Raw genomic sequence first — 8,485 nt, 5'->3', positions numbered from 1 at the left:
ATCTCTGCCACCGTGGCCCTTTTGTTCATGGGCCCATTGGGCAACAACAGGGATGACTGGGGAAAGAGGCTGACTGCCCATAGAATAGGTCTGCTTATCTACTTGATGACTGAACTCCTCCTCAGTCAAAGGCGCTTTCTGCTGAGCATTCTTGTGGGACACAAGTATCTCCACATCCTTTGCCCATTTGGAGAGATCTATCCGTATGCTTCTTCCCCAGATGTCTTTATCACCAATTTTCCAATCATGTGCTTTTTTAAGTACAGACCATTGACTGTAGTCAATCCATTGGCTACAGCCCATGAGTCAGTGAGCATCATAATCTGTTTCTCTTTCCAAACAAAATACACGACCATGTGTACTGCCCTAAGTTCTGCCCACTGTGAAGAGTTCCCTTTGTCTTTCAGGTTTGTCCTAGGAAGGGGTTGTAATGCTTCAGCTGTCCTCTGGGTGGTGCTATACAATGTGCAGAATCATCAGTAGGTCTTCTCTTCCTCAGTCAACCAATCATAGGGACCACCCCATGAAGCTATAGGGGTGTGCTTGGCAGCAGATGACATTGTAACAGGAATAAAACCATAGGCCTTTGGGTAACTTCTTCATATAACTTGTTTGTGCCTTCAGAACTTGCTTGGGTCCGATCTTGTGTATACTACTTGGATTTGACAATGGATTGCTGCTGTGCACATCCTACTTTATGGCTTGGTGGGTCAGATAACACCCTGCTCATGATGGGAAGCTCAGGGCACATGAAAACTTGGTGGCCCATTGTCAAATATTCAGTTTCCACTAAGGCCCAACAGCAGGCCAAGAGCTGTCTTTCAAAAGGAGAATAGTTATTTGCAGATGACGGTAGAGCCTTGCTCCAAAATCTCAAAGTTCTCTTCTTTGATTCTCCTATAGGGACCTGTCAAAGGCTTCAAATAGCATCCCCATCAGTCATAACATGTCAAGTACCATAGGGTCTGCTGGACCATATGGTCCAAGTGGTAAAGCAACCTTCTCAGCAGCCTGGATCTGTTGAAGAGCCTTCTCCTGTTCCAGGCCCCACACAAAGCTAGCAGCTTTCTGAGTCACTTGGTATATGGGCCAGAGAAACACACCCAAGTGAGGAATAAGCTGTCTCCAGAATCCCAGTAGGCCCAGTAAATGTGCTTCTCTCTTGGTGGTAGGAGGGGCCAGGTGCAATCACTTAGCTTTCATCTTAGAAGGACTATGTCTGCATGCCCCACACCACCGGGATCCTAAGGGTTTCACTGAGGTAGAAGGCCCTCGAATTTTGTTTGGCTTTATTTCCTAGCCTCTGATGTGTGTGTGTGTGTGTGTGTGTGTGTGTGTGTGTGTGTACCAACAAGTTCAAATATCCTGCTTACTTGGTTCAATCAGTATAAGGTCATCAACATAGTGCACCGATGTGATATTTTGTGGAAGAGACAATCAAGATCCCTTCTAAGTTATGACACAGGGTAGGAGAGTTAATACTTGCCAACTGAAAGTGAATAGCTTCGGGTGGTCCTTATGGACAGGTACTGAGAGAAGGCATTTTCTAGATGAATAGCTGTATACCATGCACCACGAGATGTGTTAATTAGCTCGAGTAAGGAAGCCACCACATCTGGTACAGCACCTGCAATTAGAATCACTACTTGATTGCGTTTTTGATAGTCAACTGTCATCCTCCACGATCCATCTCTCCTCTGCACTGGCCAGATAGGAGAGTTAAAAGGAGATGTGGTGGGAACCTCCACCCTTGCATCTTTCAAGTCCTTGGTGGCGGCACTAATTTCTGCAGTTCCTGCAGGCATGCAATACTGTTTTGGGGTCACTATTTTCCCTGACAGAGACAACTCTACAGGCTTCTCTTTAGCCTTTCCAACCACAATAGCCCTTCTTCCACAGGTCAGGGAACCAATGGGAGAATTCTGCCAACTTCTAAAAATATCTCTCTCAATGACACATTCGGGGGGGGGGGGGAATAACCACAGAGTGAGTTTGGGACTCACCAGACCTACTATGAGTGGGACTTCAGCCAGAGCTCCATCACCCACCTGACCTCCAGAAGCCCCTACTGTAACCGGAGGGACACAATGTTTCTTGGGATCTCCTGGAATCAGTGTCAATTCGAAACCAGTAGATTCCAGAAAGTTCGACTGTTTCTTTCTCTTCATTGTACAGTTACTCCTGTAAAAGGCCCTAAGTCCCTCTGGGGAAGGACTGGAGAAAGACTAACAGTAAAACTCTTAGGTATTTTTTTTTTCAAGGTTCTTCAGGGGAAGGAACCTGTTCATCCCTTTAGTTACAGGTTCTAGGTCTGCAAACTTGACTCAAGTCTGGAAATTCATTCCTGGGCCAAGATTCCCTTTTTACCACAATCCAATGAAGCCTTTCTTTCGCTCGTTTGAGAGATTTTTCCACTTATACAGATCAAACAAAAATACAGTAGGCTTCTCATCTATTTTATGCCCGGAAACACCGGGCATAAGTTGATTAGCTGGTATAGAAAGCCCACATGAGTCATGCTACTGTAAAAATCACTTTGCCTGTGCTACTACCGATTATGGATTAGGTCATTATGGGCGTTGCTTTACCCATGCTGCCCATTGCAGGGACTACGATCACCTTGCCTTTGACAGTTCAGGGTTGCCGCTTTGGGGCTCACTTAAACCCATTGCTTTAACTTTATCTACTTGGGCAGCAGCACCCCAGCCCTAAGGCCTGACACAAGGAAAAGGGCAACAGCAAAGCTCCTGTCACCATTTCACATCTTAAAGAATCAGTGAAGGACATGTCTTCTGGGCCTGCCCACTGTGAAGGATTAGGTTTGACAGCGTTTCCATCTAGTATTACAATTTCCCTGAGCCTTAAAATCCCTTCATCAACACTAAGCCAAGGGCTATCAGGCATCGCCAGCTTCTTTTCAGTCGGCCATCTTTTCATAAACCCCTCGGCCAACCATGCAAACAAACTTTCGACACTGTTAAAATAACTGTGAACGTCCATATTAAGCCTAGAATCTCCTCTCAGTGGGTCTATGTGGTGGTTTGAAAGAAAATGGTCCTCAAAGGGAATGGCACTTAGGGGGAGGTGCGGTCTTGTTGGAGGAAGTATGTCACTGTGGGGGTGGGCTTTGGGGTCTCCTATGCTCAAGTGGGGTAGTCCACTTCCTGTTGCCCGTGAGCAGAGAAGTAAGAACTCCTAGCTCCTGCTTCAGCACCATGTCTGCCTGTTCGCTACCATGTCCCATCATGATAACAATGGACTAAACCTCGGAACTGTAAACCAGCCCCCTCAATGAAGTGTTTTCCTTTACGAGAGTTCCACGGTCGTGGTGTCTCTTCACAGCAACAGAAACCCTAGCTAAGCAGCCCATATCAGTAAACAGCCTGATCCAGTTTTACGTTCCCCAGACTTCTGCTTGAATGAATCAGCAAACTCCTTAAGGTCTTTAGTAGTGTAGTGTACTTCCTCCTATTCTTTCTTTTTCCCCTCTCTAGGAATCTGCTATGTCTTATGTCTGGCTATTGGTCTAGAGGCAACTACTGTTGGGCCCTGAGGGACGTCAGTATTGTCTTGCCTGGCATCTCCGTCAGGGAAAACCACTGCTGGTTTAGCAGACAATGAAGGGTTAATTTCTTCGGGCAAATATGGAAAAGGCAGTAAGTAGTTCAGGGGGTTGGGGTACATCTTCTGCTGAGGGTGGAGTGACTGCTCCCTTGAGTGAGATAAACCCTTGAGAATCTCAGGGCTTGAAGTTCTCAGCCCCAATAGAGTCCTCCCACACATCTCTATCCCACACTATAGGATCCTGTTCTTCACCAAACAAAGCTCTGACTTTAACCACCAACACCCTCCGAAGCCGAGACATGAATTTTTGCTGTAATTCTGCCAACCTTATAATGAGGGCTTTGGTTTGATTTTTGAAACTTGAGTTCTGTGGCTGCTGGAGAGAAGATGCTCTTCCAGGGCACACTTAGAAACTTTTGGAATGTTTAGACTGGCTCTCTGGAGCTGGTCGATTTTTCTTAACGAGTTTGTTGTCTTTTGTTGTATTCTGAGATGCCAGAAGTTGGTTAATTTTATCATAAAGCTCATTTTTTTTGTCAGTTTATCCAGAGATTCCAGGAACAAGTCAGCATTATCATTTTCCTTATTTTTCCACAAATTGCCAAAAGTTTTATATACTGAGTCACCAACTCCATTGCCTCTCACAATTGATGAGTCAGGATAATCAAATGCAATTGTCTCCTTAGGTTTGTGAAGTTGTTCATGTCATGGGCTTTCAGTGCCCTCCAAGCTTCTAAAAGAGGTTCTAGTAATTGGATAGACTGCAGTAACTGTAGGCGTTGGCAAATTTGAAGCCTATTCTAGGTATTTAAAATACTGTTGTTGCTCTTGACCCATTTTTGGTATCAAATATATATTACTTAGGACACTCTAGAGGAACAGAACTCTATCTATCTGTCTGTCTGTCTGTCTGTCTAGAGAGGGAATTTATTAGAATAACTTACGGGCTATGGTCCAGCTAGTCAAACAGTGACTGTCTGCCAGTAGAAGGCCCAAGACTTCAGTAGTTTTTCAGTCCATGAGGCTGGATGTCTGTTGAAATAAGAAGCGGCGGGGCTGCGTCCCCAACACCCCAGCCGCTTGGCTAGCTCATGCCCGAAATAACAACACACAAACTGTATTCATTTAAGAACTGCTTGGCCCATGAACTCTAGCCCTTACAGGCTAATTCTCGCACCTGGACTAGCCCATTTCTAATGATGTGTGTAAGCACCCCAAGGTGCGCTTACCGGGAAAAGTCTAGCCTCAGTCCATCCTGGAGTCTCTGCTCCAGAGAGCAGAGCTGTCCGGTCTCTCCGGGAGCAGAGCAGAGTCTGACCTCACTTCCTCTTCCGCCCAGAATTCTATTCTGTTTACTCCTCCCATCTATGTTCTAAGCTATGAGGCCAAGCAGTGTGTTTATTACTTAACCAATGAAATCAACAGATTGATATGACACTCCCCACATCAGATGTCTCAGCTGCTCTTCAGTATATGCCAGATTCCCAAAGAAGTAGATCTTAATGCCAGTGAAGAAATGGACTTGCCAGAGAGAGGAAGAACACTCAGACAGAGAGCAAGTTTTCCTTCTTCCAAAGGCTGCAAGCAGAAGGTGTGGTCCAGATTAGAGGTGGATCTTTTCACTCAAAAGATCTGGATTAAAAATGGTGTTGGGGACTGTGGACCCCCAGACCCTGAATTTCCTGCAACCCCTTGCCTGCTGGAGTAAACAACTTGTTTTTCTGTGTTTGCAGCTGCTCTGAGGAGGAGACCCTCAGGATTTCCTAATGGCGGGGGAGTGGTTTCTGGTGGGTTTGCAGCTGAGAGTGAGGGCGTGGCCACTGGTCAAGAAAGAGCTCTGTATAAGCTGCCCTGGAACACAATAAAGTAGGCATTCTTGCCGTTACCTGTGCCTCTGTGTGCATGTGTTTCAATCCCCAGCCCCTTGCCCGACTCACGAACCATACCATAGTGTGTAGCGTGTAGAGTTGTGATACAAAATGGTCTTTCCACTTCAAAAGCTTTAATTAAGAAAAAATTCTCTCACAGGTGTGCCCAGCTGCTTGGGTTTTAGTTAATTCCAGATGTAGTCAAGTTAACAATCAAAAATTCATCACAGTGTGGTTATTATAATCTGCAACACACAGAAAGAGTATGATAGTGGTTTGAATAGTCTCAATATTTGATGTATTGAAGGAGCTGAGAAGCTCAAGTGAGATTTTAATGAGAGAAATTCATTCCTGGTGTCCTGAGGTCAGGTGGGAAGAACCATGACTTCTTAACAAAACCTCAAGGCAGTAGTTGGTTTACGTGAAGAGAAGCCAAATGCCCTCAAGAAAGGGAAAACACAGTACCATCTCAGTGTCTTTCAGGGTTCGAGTCTTTCTAAAAGTGCCTGATGCATTTTCCAGGGTAACTAGACAATTGGGAGAGAGAAGTACAACTAGGCTTTACAGAGACTGTTAGACATTCGCTCCCAGCTCACACTGCATCCTGGGAGGCAGGAACACACAATAGGAATGCAGGAGTTTAGAATTCAGGAACGTGAAGATTTGACCATATCATTGTAGTCCTGGAGGGACTTAACTTTTTTTTTTCTTTTTAGGATAGAGAGAGCTTAGATCACTACCTTTTATAAAAGATTTATTTATTTTTATTTTGTGTCTGAATATTTTACCCGAATGTGTGAGTATTGTAAACAGATGTTTCTCTGTCCCGTCCCATCCCACAACCACTTCTAAACAATCACTCAGAGACTCAATATTAATTACAGAATGTTTGGCCTATAGTTCAGGCTTATTAATAACTAGCTCTTACATTTAAATTGCCCATGTGGCCATACCATTTACGGGTCTACTGGCATCTTGTTTCTTGGGCAGCTGCTTGAGTCTCTCTCCACACCCCCTTCTTTTTCTCTGTATTCAGTTTTGTTTTCCTGCCTACCTATATCCTGCCTTGCTGTAAGCCAAAGCAGCTTTTATTATCAACCAATGAGAGGAACATATAATCACAGCATACAGAAGGGTTATCCCACAGCAGGGTACCTTGTATGTGTACTTCTCATGAAAGCCAGAAGGGGGCAGTAGACACCTTGGAACTGGGGTTATAGGCATTTGTGATCTGCCATAGGGATGCTGAGAACTGAACACAAGTCCTTTGCAAAGAGAATCCAGTGCATATAACCACCAAGCCATGTCTCCAGGTCTCCACCGCTTCCCTTGCCCAGGGAATTTCAGTTCATCCCTCTTTTATAAAAGGAATAAGGGAATTGTTGGAATATGTACCATCAGTCACGACAGACCCTCATAATGACTCCTGATCTGTTAGCAAGGGCTGAGTAGAAGCTGCTATTATCCCGCTCCTTCAGAGGGTAGATTGAAAGCACAGTTGCATCCTTTGGGAGACAATAGAAATGCTGTCCTCTTAATCACTCAGAGAGGGTGGAGATGTTGATGCCTGTCGCTTCCTGATCGAACTTACTATGTTGGCGAGGTCTTGGGTAGTGTGAGCAGGTCATCTTAAATTCAATAATGCGGGTGTCGGTTAAATCAGCTGTTCCAGACACAGCAGCTGTACTGCAGTAAGCGACATGGCCTCAGCTTTTCACCTTGCAAGGCCTTCTCTCAAGAAATATAGACTAGTAACTGTAGAGGAGCTTGAATTTCTGCTCTTCTGACTTTCACCCCTCCCCCAACTGCTAAGATGGCATACACCACTGTACCTGGTTTCTATGGTGTCTGGAATGGAACTTGAACTTTGCGAAACTCTATCACCTGAGCCATATACCTCCAGCCCGTTTTGTAGCGATTTCTATTCTGCTGATCACCGTCTCTCTTGTTGTCCCCCTTTTAATGTCAGATAAGTCATCCTTGTTTCAGACAGACTCAAGTCGAGTCTCTCCCATTGTTTCCTGTATTATCTTTCAAGACAGGGTTTCACCGTGTAGCCTTGGCTGTCCTGGAACTCACTCTGTAGACCAGGCTGGCCTCAAACTCACAGAGATCCACCTGCCTCTGCCTCCTGAGTGCTGGGATTAAAAGTATGTGCCACCACCTCCTGCTGGTGTGTTTTTTTTTCTTATTACCTGACACAGATTAATATCTTTCCGTGGTTGCCAAAGATAACTATGCTTTATGATCATGGTATTACTTCACTCAGGATGTTTTTTTTCCTAGTTTTATTGGCCTGCAAATTTCAAGATGCCATTGTTTTTTACCGCTGAGGCCCAGAAAGACAAACATGGTATGTACTCACTCATAAGTGGACATTAGATGGAAAGCAAAGGATAACCAAGCTACAATCCACAATCCCAGAGAAGCTAGATTAAAAGGGGGAACCTAAGAGGGACGTACACTGGAGGGCCCCAGGAAGGAAAATAGTTAAGATCTCCTGGGTAAACTGGGAGGGTGTGTAGAAGGGAGGGGATGGAGGATAGGAGCATGAGGGATCAAGAACAAGAGGGGGGAGAGATAGAGGGGGGAGAGCAAAGAAAGAGATATCTTGATAGAGGGGGTCATCATGTTAGAGAAATTCTCAGAAATCCACAAGGGTGACGACCCCAGCTAAGACTCCTAGCAATAGTGGAGAGGGTGTCTGAAAGGGCCTTCCCCTTTAATCAGATTAGTGACTACCTTAATTGTCATCATAGAACCTACATCACTAACTGATGGAAGCAGATGCACTGACCCACAGCCAGGCACTGAGCTGAGTTCTTGGAGTTCAGTTGAAGAGAGGGAGGAGGGATCACATGAACAAGGGGAGTCAAGAGTGTGGTGGGGAAAACCACAGAGACAGCTGACCTGAGCTAGGGGGAGCTCACGGACTCTGTACTGACAGTTGGGGAACCTGCATGAGACCAACTAGACCCTCTCAGCGTGGGTGAGAGTTATGTGGCTTGATCTGTTGGTGGGCGGGGGGGGGGGGGGGGGGGGGGGGGGGGGGG

Source organism: Alexandromys fortis, unplaced genomic scaffold (assembly GCF_014885135.2).
Source record: "Alexandromys fortis isolate MF-2015 unplaced genomic scaffold, M_Fortis_MF-2015_v1.1 scaffold_1, whole genome shotgun sequence".
In the NCBI taxonomy this organism is placed as follows: domain Eukaryota; kingdom Metazoa; phylum Chordata; class Mammalia; order Rodentia; family Cricetidae; genus Alexandromys; species Alexandromys fortis.
Note: the sequence above shows the minus strand (reverse complement) of the source record.